Below are 16,533 nucleotides of genomic sequence, written 5' to 3'. Positions count from 1 at the left end.
AATTGTACCTGGAGAGTGAGGAAAGAGGCAGAGCCTCAACAAGACTGCCTCCTCATCACTTCCTAGGAGACTTTGTCCAAAATATAGTCACTAATTCTTTTTACCAGCTCTATTTGGAAGGATCTGAAGAGACAAATGAAAGAGAAAACAGTATTTTGGGAAAAATGCTATTCCCAAAACTACAAGTAATTTTTAAAAGAGTGTAGTTTCAGTTGTATCCATTACCAGTTACCATGATGATACCTAGGAAGTGTGAGCATGTGTCACTCCAGTGTCCAGATCATTGTCTCTGCTGAGCTATGGCATGAGCTCCTGCCTAGCTGTCTGCTGAGTGAGCCTGGGCTTGGTGGGCAGGCCGACTCTGCTCTGATCCACACATCTTCACACTCTAATCATGTATTAGAGAGAAGCAGCCAAGGGATGAGTCAGGTTTTCTGGCTCCTTAACCAAACACTTTACTTCTACCTTGTGTCCTCTCCAATATCACACCAGGCATTAGCCACATGTTCCTGCTGTCCTCACACCTCTACCTAAACCGGGAGTCTATTGGATATGAAGACACCTGGTCTCTGGGGCTGGCATGGCTTGTTTGGCAGTGAAGTAGACACAAAGCCTCTTCTTCAGAGCTCACAATGAAGCCCTGAAGAACAACCAGGAGACTGGTCCAGCAACAAGGGGTGGGGCTGAGAGTGGCTTTCTGTCTTCCTTAGAATGTTCTCTGAAACTTAAATTGTGTGACATGATGCCATCGAATCTTAGCCTTCTTTTGGTGGTACTGAGATGGAAGTTACCAGTTTCTCCAAACATTTTTTACATAATGTAGTGTTATCTCTAAGTTTCATATATATACTCAAAGCAGGATTATTCAAGAAAAAACTGATATATAATGGGTTATTTCCTCTTTTTTATTTCCTTGAAAAATAGACATGTGACTTTTCTAAAGAAAGGTAACAGTGACTTTCACATATTTTGCCTCAGTGTAATTGTCATATTCTATTAGTTACTTTTCCTCGCATGAGGAAAAGTAGTACATGATGATGCTGAGGATATTATACACTGAATTTAGGATATTCCCAAAAATCTCTTATGTACATAACTACTCTGCACTTCTCAATGGGCCTTGGACATGGTTGTCAAATGTACATGATTTTTATTACAATGCTTAGTCAATTATAAGCACTACTCTCTTTCTCCATTCTGTTATCTTTGGGACTTCCTAACACTTTAATAAAACTATGTATATTGAGTTTAAAGTTAGTTCCAAACATGAATTTCCAAAAATCTTTTTTTTTTTCTCTTCAGGAACCTGCTACCTATGATACCGTGTTACAGATGGAGTACCTGAACATGGTGGTGAATGAAACTCTCAGGTTGTACCCAATTGCTGGCAGACTTGAGAGGCTCTGTAAGAAAGATGTTGAAATCAATGGAGTTCCCATTAGGAAGGGGACAGTGGTGATGATATCAAGCTATGTTCTTCATCGAGACCCAGAGCATTGGCCAGAGCCTGAGGAGTTCTGCCGTGAAAGGTACAGGGCCTCCGGGAAAGAGAACCACCCTGGGCTAGGGTTGTTCAAGCATGTTCTTGTATTTTTTATCATAGGTGACATACAGGTAGCTATGTAATTATTTTCATATATGTCTTTGTATTTAAGCAGTTTTCCTGTTATAAATATAACACTTTTTTGAAAAATGATATGAATTTGTCTCTATTCATTATCCTAAATTCTTTTTTTAAAAAAAATTTAAATTGATTTTTTAAAAATAAATGACAATGAAATGCATTACAATTCTTAGTACACATATATAACACAATTTCTCATATCTCTGTTTGTTATAAAGTATGTTGACACCAATTCTGTCTTCATACCTGTACTTTGGATAATAATGTTCATCACATTTTACCATCCTTGCTAGTCCCCTGCACCCTCCCTTTCCCTTCCAGCCTTCTGCCCTATCTAGAGTTCGTCTATTCCTCCCCATGTTACCCCTCCCTACCCGACTATGAGTCAGCCTCATTTTATCAAAGAAACATTCAGAATTTGTTTTTGTTTTTGTTTTTTTTTGGAATTGGCTAACTTCACATAGCATTATCTTCTCCAGCACCATTTATTTACCTGCAAATGCCATGATTTTATTCTCTTTTAATGCTGAGTAAAATTTCATTGTGTATATATTCCACATTTTTTAATCCATTTATCTACTGAAGGGCATCTAGTTTGGCTCCACAATTTATCTATTGTGAATTATACTGCTATAAACATTGATGTGGCTCTGTTCCTGTAGCATGCTGTTTTTAAGCCTTTTAGGTATAAACCAAGGAGAGGGATATTTTGGTAAAATGGTGGTTCCAATTCCAGATTTCCAAGGAATCTCCATACTGCTTTCCATATTGGCTGCACCAGTTTACAGTCCCACCAACAATGTATGAGTATAGTATTTTCCCCCACATCCTTGACAACACTTATAATGGCATCATAATAGCTGCCATTCTGACTGGAGTGAGATGTATCTTAGAGTAGTTTTGATTTGCATTTCTCTAATTGCTAAAGATGATAAGAATTTTTTCATATATTTGTTGATTGGTTGTATATCCTCTTCTGTGAAGTGTCTGTTAAGGTTCTTGGGCCATTTATTGCTTGAGTTATTTGTTTTTTTGATGCTTAACTTTTGAGATATTTATATACCCTAGAGATTGATGTTCTATCTAATGTGCGAGGGGTAAAAATCTGGTATCGCTATACTGCCTGATTCACACTTCCTGCTTAGAATTTCTTTTGATATTCTGGGTCTTTTATTTTTCCATATGAATTTCATGATTGATTTATCTATTTCTACAAGAAATGCCGTTGGGACTTTGATTAGCATTGCATTAAACCTATAGAGAACTTTTGGTAATATCACCATTTTGATGATGTTAGTTCTGCCTATCCATGAACAGGGTATATTTATCCATCTTCTAAGATCTTTTTCTACTTCTCTCTTTAGGGTTAAGTAGTTTTCATTGTATAAATCTTTCACGTCTTTTGTTAGGTTGATTCCCAAGTATTTTATTTTTTTTGAGGATATTATGAATGGAGTGTTATTCCTCATTTCATTTTCAGAAGTTTTGTCACTGATATACAGAAATGCCTTTGATTTATGCGTGTTGATTTTATATCCTGCCACTTTGCTGAATTCATTTATTATTTCTAGTAGTTTTTTTTTTGCAGACCCTTTTGGGTCTTCTAGGTATAGAATCATGTCTTCCACAAATAGTGATAATTTAAGTTCTTTCTTCCCCTATTTTTATACCTTTAATTTCTTTCGTCTAATTGCTCTGGCCAGTGTTTCGAGAACTATATTGAATAGAAGTGGTGATAGAGGGCATCCCTGTCTTTTTCCAGATTTTAGAGGAAATGCCTTCAATTTTTCTCTATTCAGAATGATGCTAGCCTGAGGCTTAACATAGATAGCTTTTACAATGTCAAGGTAAGTTCCTGTTATCCCTAGTTTTTCTAAAGTTTAGAACATAAAGGGATGCTGTCCTTTATCAAATGCTTTTTCTGTGTCTATGGAGATGATCTTATGGTTCTTATCTTTAAGTCTATTGATGTGGTGAATAACATTAATTGATTTCCATATACTGAACTATCTTTGCATATCAGGGATGAATCCTACTTGATCATGGTGCACATTTCTTTTGATGTGTTTTTGTATCCAATTTGCCAGGATTTTATTAAGGATTTTTGCATTTGGTTCATTAGAGATATTGGTCTGTAGTTTTCTTTCTGTGAGGTGTCTTTGTCTGGTTTTGGAATCAGGGTGATGTTGGCCTCATAGAATGAATTTGGAAGAGCTCCCTATTTTTCTATTTTCTGAAATAACTTGAAAATTATTGGTATTAATTCTTCTTTAAAGGTTTTGTAAAACTCTACTGTATACCCATCCAGTCCTGGGCTTTGCTTGGTTGGTAGTCTTTTGATTGCTTCTTCTATTTCATCCATTGATATTGGTCTGTTCAAATTGTGTGTATCCTCCTGACTCAGTCTGGGCAAATCATATGACTTAAGAAATTTATCGATGTCTACACTATCTTCTATTTTATTGGAATATAGGTTTTCAAAATAATTTCTAATTGACTTCTGTATTTCTGTAGCATCTGTTGTGATATTGCCATTTTCATCCTATATGTTAGTAATTTAAGTTCTCTCTCTTCTTCTCTTCATTAGCATAACTAAGGATCTATCGATGTTATTTATTTTTTCTAAGAACCAACTTTTAGTTTTGTTAATTTATTCAATAATTTTTTTTGTTTCAATTTCTTTGATATCCACTCTGATTTTAATTATTTCTTGCCTTCTGCTACATTTGCAGTTGTTTTGCTCTTCTTTTTTAGGGTGTTGAGATGAAGTGTGAGCTCATTTATTTGTTGGTTTTTTTCTTTTTTTGAGGAATGACCTCCAGGTGATGAATTTCCCTCTTAAAACTGCTTTCATTGTGTCCCATAGATTCCGATATGTTGTGTCTGTATTTTCATTTATCTCTAAGAATTTTTGATTACCTCCTTTATGTCTTCTGTAACCCATTGATCATTCAGTAACATATTGTTCATTTTTCATGTGATGTCGGATTTTTACTTCTTTCTTTTATCATTGATTTTCAGTTTCATTCCATTATGATCAGATAAAATGTATGGAATTATCTCCGCCCCTTTATATTTACTGAGGGTTGCCCTATAGCATAATACATGGTCTATTTTTGAGAAAGATATATGTGCTGCTGAGAAAAAAGTATATCCACTTGATGATGATTTATATATTCTATATATGTCAGTTAAGTCTAGATAATTGATTGTGATATTGAGTTCTATAGTTTGTTTACTCAACTTTTGTTTGGAAGATCTGTCCAATGGTGAGAGAGGTGTGTTGAAGTCACCCATAGTTATTGTGTTGTGGTCTATTTGATTCTTGAACTTGAGGAGAATTTATTTTATGAACATGGCAGCACCATTATTTGGTGCATAAATGTTGATAATAGTTATATCTTGTTGTTTAATGGTTCCTTTTAACAGTATATAATGTCCTTCCTTATCCCTTTTGATTAACTTAGTCTTGAAGTCGATTTTATTCAATATGAGGATGGCAACCCCTGCTTGCTTACAAGGACCATGTGCATGGTATATTTTTTCCCAACCTTTCACTTTCAGCCTGTGTATATCTTTTCCAATCAGATGTGTCTCCTGGAGGCAGTATATTGTTGGTTTTGTTTTTTTAATCCATGTTACCAGCCTATGTCACTTTATTGGAGAGTTTAAGCCATTAACGTTTAGAGTTACTATTGATATATAGTTTGTACTTCAAGCCATGTTTGATTATTTATCTTTTTTTTTTAATTTAGTTTGTTTCTCCATGATTAGCTTTCCCCCTGTCCTGTGTCTCTTTTTACTGAGGCACTTCACACTGATGGTTTTGGTTATTGTTTTTCATTTCTTTCTCATGTAATGTTTTGCTCAATATGCTGTGCAATGCTGGTTTTCTGGCTGCAGATTTTTAACTTTTGTTTATCATGAAAGATTTTTATTTCGTTGTCATTCCTGAAGCTTAACTTTTCTGGATACAGAATTCTTGGTTGGCATCCATTGTCTTTCAGTTTTTTATATACATTGTTCTAGGATCTTCTCGCTTTCAGCGTCTGTGATTAAAAATCCGTTGTTGACCTTATTGGTTTACCCCTGAATATAATCTGCCTCCTTTCTCTTGTAGCTTTTAATATTTTCTCTTCGTTCTGTATATTGGATATCTTTATAACAATGTGTGTTGGCATTGGTCTACTGTGATTTTGTATGCTCAATATCCTGTATGCACAGATAATTTGTATATCCATTTCTTTTTTTATATCTGGAATGTTTTCTGTAATTATTTCATTCAGCAGGTTTCTCATTCCCTTGTTTTGAATCTCTATACCTTCCTCTATCCCGATGACTCTTAAGATTGATATTTTATGTTATCTCATATCTCTTGGATATTTTTCTCGTGATTTATAACCAGCCTTTCTGAGTTGGCTAGACTCTTTTCAAGATGATACATTTTGTCTTCATTATCTGACGTTCTGGCTTCTACTTGCTGAATTCTGTTAGTGATACTCTCATTTTAGTTTTTAATTTAGTTTATAGTTTCCTTCATTTCTAGAATTATTCTTTGATTTTTTTAATAATCTCTCTCTCCTGATAAAGATGCTTAACTTCTTCTTTTATCTCTTTATGTAATTCATTTTCAATGTGTTCTTTCACTGTTTAAATTTTCTGTCTCATATCCTCTTTAAGGTTCCATTCCATCTCTCTAAGGTATTCCTTGAGTTCTTTATTTGACCATTTTTCTGATGACTTTAGTTCCTCCCGAATATTTAGGCTGTCCTTCATTGTTTGTACTCCTTTTCTTCCTTGCTTTTCCATGCTGCTCATGTTACTTCTTATTCTGTTTGACTGCTGAGTTACTGTTTACTCCTATAAATTTCTTTGAAGCTTGGGAGGAAAGGTATTAGAAGGGAAGGGAAAAACTCACTAAAGAGAATAAGAGTAAGCAGGTAGAATTCAAGGAAGGGGGAATAAGAAAATTGAAAAGAAATAAAAAGGCAAAAGAAAAAATAGAAAAGAAAAAAATTAAAAATTTTATAAAAAATAAAAATTTAAATTTAAAAAAAATTTTAAAAAATTTAAAAATTTAGAAAACAACAAAAAAAATAAAATTAAAAAACCCAAATTAAAAAATATATATATATAAATGCAGTCTTAAAGTTTGATTAATTTCCCTTCCAGTAGGTGGAGCTGTGCTCACCGGGCCAAGCTACTCCTCTCAATATGCGGGAATCAATCACTGTGCAGCAGCTTCTCCTCCCAGACTGGGCGAGTCTCTAATCCTGAGTGTCTAGGGCCTCCTCTTGTGTTTAGTCACTTCCCTACTTTTCCTCTAGCCAGGCCCCTCTCACTGGTGATGCTCAACACAATACTGGCTACTCGCCAGGTCTCCTGTTTCCGGGAGCCCTGTTTTCATGAACGACTGGGCACACTCTCCCTGTTTGCCATTCCCTCAGACCCTAAGTTTGTAAAGCTTGGGGCTGAGAACCCTCAGAGAATTTTGCTTGCCCTCTGGTAGCCACGCCTCCGGTAGCTGGTGCACGAGACCTCAGTTGTCAGCACTGGTTGGAGCGGTAGCCGGGAGTTCTGCCCCATGGGTCCCGGTCACTCCTGATTCCCTTGGTATGGCTCTCGTGCTCACGGGAGAGCTGTGTGGAAAGGGAAGGCTAGGGGATTACAGACCTGTTGCCGCTGGTTTCAATAAAGTTATCTCCTCCTCTGCATTCTGGTGACATCATTTCTCTGCCATGGTGATATCCCATGCAAATGGTGACAGTTTGTTTCCTTTGCTGGGTGACCAATGCAAAGGGTGGGTCTTGACTCTCTCTCCCAAGCCCAATTTCAATCCTGTGGCCGCTGCCTATGAAGGCTCGGTTGGCATTAACCTCCGTAAGATAAGAAGGGCTGACCAGTTGTTTCAGCGGGATCGTTTAGTGCTGAGTCACAGCAGTTTGTCTGTGAGAAGCAAGCGAACAGGAGCTTGAATTCAGCCGATCCAGGCTCGGTGTGTGTTCTGAGAAGCCCAGACTGTTCACCCCAAATCCACATCAGCTCAGCATTGCCCAGTGATCCTGAGCAAACAGCATTTAGACGGTTTACGACTCCCTATGCCTGCGCAGCTGAAGATGTCAGAGACTTGATCTCTTCGTGCCCGCTGCCATGTTGTTTACCATGTTTTGTTTCCTTTTCTGTCTCAATTAACGATAATTTACTTTGAAACAGCATTTATCTCATCTCAAAAAGACTGAAAGATCCTATAGAATAAAGGGGAGAAAGGTGGAAAAATTCCTATAGGCTAAGGAAGAAAAAGGTAGAAAAACTCTATAGCTTAACAATTTTCATAGCAAAACCACAGCTGGATTTCAATGACCAGCCCAGAAATCATTTTTTTATACTATTAATTGGGGGTGTCCAAGGCACAAACTGAAACAAGTAACTGTTGTGGTTTTAATATTTTGTTGACTTCTTATCTATTGTGGAACCAGGTTCAGTAAGAATAACAAGGACAGCATCAGTCCTTACGTGTACATGCCCTTTGAAAATGGCCCCCAAAACTGCATCGGCATGAGGTTTTCTCTCATGAACATAAAACTTGCTTTTGTCAAAGTAATGCAGACCTTCTCTTTCCAAATTTGTAAGGAAACACAGGTCAGTAGCTTTTCATATAAATAATATTTTATTTAAAGATTTTTTCCAAATAGAGGGGCAGAGTCACAGAAAAATTTATTCTCATTCATCATTTAATTCTTAGATCTATAGTCCAGTGAGTCTCTTTTGCACCATCTTTGAGATTTAGAGTTCTTCACCATGAGGGCTCTAAATCTATGGCTTTATGAAGACCAAAGTGTAAAAAACATATGGACTCAATGCAGATTAGTGTGACATGTGTATGTGTGAACTGTGAACTTGAGCACAGTGTAAATTCAGCTCCAAGTCTCGTGGAGAGACCCTGTGCACAGTCATGAGGTGTGGTGATAGCAGGGTTCCGATGTTTGAGATAAGATTTCCTCACCAGAACTTACAGAACCTCCTTGTCTCAGGCCTTGTAAAGGATAAATGTTTGTGAAATAATTTTCGGATAAATAATTTTACTATGCAATCATGATACACTTTAGAGAATGAGTAGGATGAATTCAAAGTAGATGATACTATAAGTAGTTTTTTTGTTTGTGGAGAATCACTGGGCTTAATGTATCTTCTCTACCTTGCAGCTTTGGTTCTTGGTGTTTCATTCATTGCTTTTCCATGTGCTTTTCTATAGTTACAGATTCCCCTGAAATTAACCGATCAAGGACTTCTTCAACCTGAAAAGCCCATTATTCTGAAGGCTGTTTGCAGAGATGAAACAGTAAGTGTAGTCTGAACTTTCCTAAGGACTTGTGCATTGTTGTCCTCAGAGCCTGGGACCCAGAACATCAGAGAACAAAAATGTATTTTGTGAAGAAAACTCAAAATGAATATAGACTCTATATTCCTCAATTGATGAATGATAAGAGATGCTGGAACTTTGCTGAGCTTGCTCAGGGTCTGTGCAAAGTATTATGTATTTTCTGATGAAAAGGAGGTGCCCACTTCAGTTCCAGATGTGAAGACTCACTCTTTCTGTGTCTAATGGGCTCTCTCTTCTCACTGCCAGTTAATACTGGCAGCTCCCCCTTAGCTCTGATTAGAGAATCAACAATTACCACCAAATTTGTCAGTAATTTTTAATGAAAATGAGGGAGGTTGTGGTGGCTTTTGTAGTGACATTGATATATGATGTGTTCTTTGAAATATGTTTTGATAAATTTTATAATGAGAAAGTCAATAAACATATCCTTATAGAAATTTATCTGAAGCCTTTATGTCCATTTAAGGGGATATATAGTACTGAATCAGTGAGAGTCAAAATTCAATCTTTTGATCATCACAATCAGTGAATACATGGAGCTTTTTCAGCAATTCAGATTAAATAGCAAGATGAAGTTAATCCACTGTGAGTTTCCCCACTGCTGGAAAAGAATATTCATAGTGGCCTTCTGTCATTTTTGAAGCACAAAATTTGTAACATTCTACTGAAATAGTTATTACTATATCTCTAGCTTAGATTTCATACTCCCATCCTATCTCCCTTGTTAATTCTGGAAAGCAAGAAACAAATTTGTAGTCCATCTTCAACTCCTAATTTGATAACAAGCACAAGGAGCATTGAATTAGAAAGTGGTTGATAGTCAATTGTTTCTATAGCAGTGCTCCTCAGATTCACCTGGTATCATGAGCTACACAGGATTTTTCCATTTTCTGTCCTGTTCCTTCTGTTCTTTCCCTTTACTTCCCCTTCCCTTCTTGAATACTTCACCCCTAATGCCATTAGATGCAGTCCAGCTATGTGAGGGAACACTTTGTGATGGAGGAGGAAATAATAGTGGCTTAAAGTCAGATATAAGATACAATTGGGAAGGTTCACTCAGAAGGGACATCCTGCCTAGTATGGAAGCGTAAGCAACTTGAGATGGGCTCCACAGACAGAGATTGCCTGTCATAAATACTCATTGACAAAATAGGGTAAAAAACACCTAGGTGAGCTAATGAGCGTGTGTGGTATTAGAATAGGATGAATTGAATTTAGTTGTATAAACAGAGCTTGTTTAAATAAGTAAACACATCAAGAATAATTAAATCCAGTTTTCATAAGAATTGTTGGTGAAGTGACTCTCTGGTTTAGAAAAGAAAATTGGGATGTGACCTGTGAAGTAGGACTGAAATGGAATGTATCACTGTAAATTCATGCTTTTCAGATAGAAAAAATAGAGAAACAAGTGTGTGTGTGAGAGAGAGAGTGTGTGTGCGTGTGTGTGTTAGAATGTAGAAAATTAAATTTATACTTTTCTGCACTAATGGGACTCGGTAACAATGACATTTTAATAGCAAGACCAGTGGATCAGTCTTTGTGATCAGAATCTGGAACAAAAATACCATATTTCTCTATAGGAAGCAGGGATGGTTAGACAAAAGGCTGATTCCAGGTTAAAAATTGCGAAAGTCCAAGGTGAGCCTTTAACACCTTTTGTGCAAAAAGCAAGAAAACATTCAAAAAAGGGTGGAAGAAATCCCAGGTCCACCCAGCCGACTGGCAGATGTACAACAGAACTCAGGCCTACCCCACCTCCATCTTGGGCCTCTATAAGCATCGCCAAAACCTTCCTCATGCAGTAGTCTCCACCTTGGGAGAACAGGTAGGGCTTGCAGGAAGCTGCATTTCAGAACAGGCAGCCCAAAGCCACTGTGAGGCCCACTTTTTAGCCCCATCTCTGAAAGTAGTTGCATCCATCTTGAGACAACCCCACAGCTATCTTGAGTTATCTCCACTATTGCCACCATCACATTTAGTTGCAGTAGCATTATCTCGGGACATTGGCTGGGGGCCAGAAGTCCAAAACAAAGGAGAGGTACAAGTAATCTTCAGAGACACTATAAGATTATAGGGTAGAAACTGTAATAACTCAGATTTGCAGTGCAAGAAAGGAAGACACATAGACAACATTAAAAAAAGGAAAAAAATTCCCCTAAACACAACAAGATACTACAATAATAGAATCTATAAACAGTGCAGTTGATGAAATGTAAGGGAATGAATTAGAAATATACATAATTAAAATGACCTACAAAGTAAAGAATGACCTAATCAAAAAAATACAAGCAACCATTGATCGCACCAACAAAGAGATAAGAGGCAAATACAGGTAGCAAAATAGTACTTTAAGAAAGAGAAATTCTGAAAATAAAATCAGAAATCAAGGAAACAATCAATAAACAAACAAAAACTTAACAGAAAGCATAAACATCAGATTAGATCACTTGGAAGACAGAACGTCAGATAATGAAGAGAAAATATACAATCTTGAAAGAAAAGTTGAGTACACAGTGAAGATGGTAAGAATCCATAAACAGAACACCCAATAATTATAGGATAACATCAAAAGATCAAATCTAAGATTTACTGGAATAGAGGAAGGCACAAAGATTCAAACCAAAGAAATGCATAATCTCTTCAATGAAATAATATAAAAAAAATTTCCCAAGTATGAAGAATAAATTGAAAAATCAAATACAAGAAGCCTATAGGAAACCAAATGTACAAAATTACAAAAAATCCTCACCAAGATGCATTATAATAAAAATGTCTAGCATACAGAGTAAGGATAAAAAATTAAAAGCCACAGAGAAAGGAATGAGATCACATATAGAGAAAACAAATTAGGATCTCTGCAGATTTTTTAATCCAGATCCTGAAAGCCAGAAGATCCTGCAAAAATATATACCAAGCTATGAAAGAAAATGGATACCAACCAAGAATCATATTCAGGAAAATTAAGCTTTAGATTTGATGATGAAATAAAAACCTTCCATGACAAACATATGTTAAAAGAATTTACAACTAGTAAGACTGCACTACAGAACATTGTTGGCAAAATAGTCCACGAGAAGAAAATGAAAATAAGCAATGAAAATCAGCAAAGGGAGTTATTTTACTAAATGAAAAATCAGCCAAAAGAGAAACCAAGTCAATTTGAACACCAAAAATAAACAAAAATGACTGGGAATACAAATCATGTCTGAACAGTAACCCTCAATATTAATGCCCTGAACTCACCAATAAAAATGAACTAGAGTGGCAGATTGAATTTTTAAAAAGACCCAACAATATGCTGCATTCAAGAGGCTCATCTCATAGGAAAAAAGCATCCTCAGACCAAAGGTGAAAGGTTGGGAAAAAACACATGTACGTGGACTGTGGAAACAAGTAGGGGTTTCCACCTTCATGTCAAAGAGACTTCAAGCCAAAGTTAATCAAAAGGGATAAAAAAGAACATTTTATACTACTTAAGGAAACCATACATCAACAAGACGAAAAATTTGTAAATATGTATGCCCCAAGCAGTAGAGCATCTATGCTCATCAATCAAACTCTTCTCAACTTCAAGAGTCAAATAGACCACAATACAGTAATTCTGGATGACTTTAACATGCCTCTTTCACCACTGGATTGATCTTCCAAACAAAAGCTAAACAAAGAAATTATAGAACTCAATAATACAATCAATAACTTAGACTTAACAGATAGATCCTTCTCTGAAATAGACAATATATTATGCAACAAAACAACTCTTAGCAAATACAAAGAAGTAGAGACACTACCCTGAATTCTACCAGATTATAATGAAATAAAATTAGAAATAAGTGATAAAATAAAAAATAGAAGATACTCCAAAACCTGGAGAGTAAATATTATGCTAGTGAATGAACAATGTGTTGTGAAAGACATCAAAGAGGAGATTAAAAATTATTAGAGGTTGTTGCTCAGTGGCAGAGTGCTTTCCTAGCATGTGTGAGTCTCTGGGCTTGATCCTTAGAAATGCTTATGAAAATAAGTAAAATAAAGACATGATGTCCATGTACAACTAAAAAAAAATCTAAAATAATTTAAAAAATTCTTAGAGGTAAATGAGAACACTGACACAACATATCAAAATTTCTGGGACACTATGAAAGCAATACTAAGAGGAAAGTTCAGTGCATGGAGCTCATTCCTTAAAAGAATAAAAAGTCTACAAATAAATGTCCTAAAATCACATCTGAAAACCCCCTCCACCAAAAGAACAACAAATCAAGATCAAAAACAGTAGAAAACAGGATATAATTAAATTCAGAGATGAAATCAATGAAACTGAAACAAAAGAAATAATTAAAAAAATTGACAAAATAAAAAGTTTGTTCTTTGAAAAAACAAATAAAATCAATAAACCCTTAGCCATGCTTAAAGGAATAGAGAGTAAACTCAAATTACTAACATCTGTGATGAAAAAGAAAATATCATGATGAACACGACAGAAATACACAAAATAATTAGAAACTATTTTGAAAATTTGTACTCTAGTAAAATAGAAAATATCAAAGGAATTGACAAATTTCTAGGTTCATATGATCTGCTCAAACTGAATCAGAATAATATTCACGAGTTAAATAGATAAATTTCAAGGAATGAAATAGAAGTTGGCTTCAGAAGCCTCCCAACCAAAAAAAGCCAAGGACCAGACAGATACATAGCTGAGTTCTACAAGACCTTCAAAGAACTAACACAAATACTCCTCAAACTATTTCATGAAAAAGAAAAAGAGAGAGCCCTTGAAAACTCATTCTATCATGCCAATATTACCCTGATTTAAAAATCAGACAGACATCAAAGAAAGAAAACTTCAGATCACCATCTCTAATAAACATAGATGCAAAAATTCTCAATCAATTTCTGACAAATAAAATACAAAAACATATTAGAAAGATAGTGAACTATGATCAAGGAGGGTTCATCCCAGGGATGTAAGGTGGGTTCAATATAAATATAAATGTAATTCATCACATCAATATAATTCATTCATTATAAAATGTAATTCACTACATCAATAGACTTAAAGATAAGAATCATATGATCATCTCAATAGATGGAGGAAAGACAAAATACATCACTCCTCTATGGTCAAAACACTAGAAAAACTAGGGATAAACAGGAACATTTTGAATACTTTAAAAGCCAACATCATTCTAAATGTAGAAAAATTGAAAGCATTCCCTCTAAAAACTGGAAGAAGATAGGGAAGCCTTCTTTTGCCACTTCTTTTTAACATAGTTCTTGAAAATAAAGCCAGAGCAATTAGACAGATGAAATAAATTAAATGGATATGGATAAGAAAAGAAGAACTCAAACTATCGTTGTTTTCCCACAACATGATTGTTTGCCTAGAAGATAAAAAAAAAAAATTCCACCGGAAAAATTCTAGAACTAATAAATGAATTCAGCAATGTAGCGGGACGTAAAATCAACACACATAAATCAAAGGCATTTCTTTAGATTGGTGAAAAATCCTCTGAAAAAGAAATGAGAAAAATCATCCCATTTACAATACCCTCAAAATAAATAAATAAATAAAATACTTGGGAATCAACTTAATGAAAGAGGTGAGAGACCTCTAAAATAAAACTACAGAACACTAAAGAAAGAAATTGAAGAAATCTTCAGAAGATGGAAGATCCTCCAATGCTCCTGGATAGACAGAATTAATATTTTAAAAATGATTATACTGCCAAAAGAACTATACAGATTTCATGCAATCCCATTCAAACTCCCAATGACATTCCTCATAGAAATAGAAAAAGCAATCATGAAACTCATCTGGAAAAATAAGAGACCCAGAATACATAAAGCAAACTTTACCAAGAAGAGTGAAGCAGGTGGCATCATTATATCACAACATAAACTAAACTACAGAGCAATAGTAACAAAAACAGCATAGTATTGGCACCAATCATACAGAATAGAGGACACAAAGACAATCCTACGTAAATACAGTTATCTCATACTAGACAAAGAAGCCAAAAAATTATAGTGGAGAAACGATAGCCTTTTCAAAAAATGGGGCAGGAGAAACTGGAAATCCACATGCAACAAAATGAAATTAAACCCCTATCTCTCACCATGCACAAAACTCAACTCAAAGTGGATCAAGGACCTATAAAGTAAACCAGAGACACTGCACCTAATAGATGAAAAAGTAGGTCCAAATCTTCATCATGTTGGATCATCATGCTGAATTCCTTAATGAGATTTTTAAAGCACAAGAATCAAAATCAAGAATCAATAAATGGGATGAATTCAAACTGAAAAGCTTCTTATCAATAAGGTGAATAAAGAGCCTATAGAATGGGAGCAAATTTGTAATCACATACACATTAGATAGAGCATTAAACTCTAGGATATATAAAGAACTAAAAAAAAATTTAACACCAAAAAACACATAATCCTATCAATGAATGGGCCAATGCATTGGTTAAGACTTGGTACATATTACATTTCAGTCCTAAGCACAGATTAGCCTATTGATATTGATGTCAGTTTTTTAATGATTCTATTTGTGTATTATATATAATATTGGGGTTTGTTTTGATGCAATCATACAAGCATAAAATATAATTTGCTTCACTTTCTCTGCTACACTGGTCTCCCTTTCTCTTTCATGGAAGTTCACTCCCCTTTTTATTTCTTAGTTTGGTATAGCTTCTGCATTCGACAGAAAATATTCAACACTTGTCTGTCTGAATCTGGTTTATTTCACTTATCCTGACGTTCTGTGGTTCCACGCATTTCCTATCAGATGACATAATTTCATTATTCTTTATGGCTGAGTAAAACTTCATTATGTCCATTTTCACATGTATGAGCTGTTCCTCATATAAGCAGAGCAGGTGGAAAGTCAAATTAGATTTAGTCATAACTTCATCTCAGAAAAACACATGTTTTTATAACATAGAAACATATAGTTTTCATAGGAATGTGTTTCTAATAGAAAATAAAAATGTTTTGGGGTTTGGGTGGACTAATTAAATTGTTTATAGTTATGAAATGATATTGCAAACTTTCCTTGTTGAATGAATGTTGTTTTACACGCATTCAAATCTTATCATATTTTGCCAGTGAGAAGTCCACATTTTCAGGCTAGTGTCAGGAATCCCTGGGGATTTACAGACCAGAGAGATGGGAAGAGTTGTCTGGAGTGTTTATAAGTTTATACAGAAGGTTGACACTGAGAACAGATAAAAGAAGAATGACCTGCTTGTGCTGCTTAAATTTCTACTCTTTCTGTTGATTTTTAAGAACTTTGAAGATTTATCACTTAATCCTTAATGCCCCAGACCAAGTAGACACAGAATATTAGATAATGTTCCAATTAGATAGATAGTCCATTATATAACATTAGATAAAAAACTGGTGTTATTTCCAAACAATCAGGGGATATCTTTCATCACTAAAGTGATGGGGGCTCACAGGTAGTAATGACACCTTTTACAGAGATGTTCCTCTCTTAGTTGCCCAGACTCCATGTCCA

The 16,533-nt window shown here is 35.2% G+C and overlaps 1 protein-coding gene and 1 pseudogene across 4 annotated transcripts in view; both read left to right on the top strand.

The window, feature by feature from the left end:
- LOC144367279 (cytochrome P450 3A9-like) overlaps positions 1-10,810 on the top strand; it is a 37,207-nt pseudogene extending 26,397 nt beyond the window's left edge.
- LOC144364745 (cytochrome P450 3A9-like) overlaps positions 1-16,533 on the top strand; it is a 466,715-nt gene that overhangs the window by 408,639 nt on the left and 41,543 nt on the right. The gene's annotated exons all lie outside the window — the stretch shown is intronic.

This window comes from Ictidomys tridecemlineatus, chromosome 10, assembly GCF_052094955.1.
Source record: "Ictidomys tridecemlineatus isolate mIctTri1 chromosome 10, mIctTri1.hap1, whole genome shotgun sequence".
In the NCBI taxonomy this organism is placed as follows: domain Eukaryota; kingdom Metazoa; phylum Chordata; class Mammalia; order Rodentia; family Sciuridae; genus Ictidomys; species Ictidomys tridecemlineatus.
Note: the sequence above shows the minus strand (reverse complement) of the source record. Positions and strands in the feature narration are given on the sequence as shown.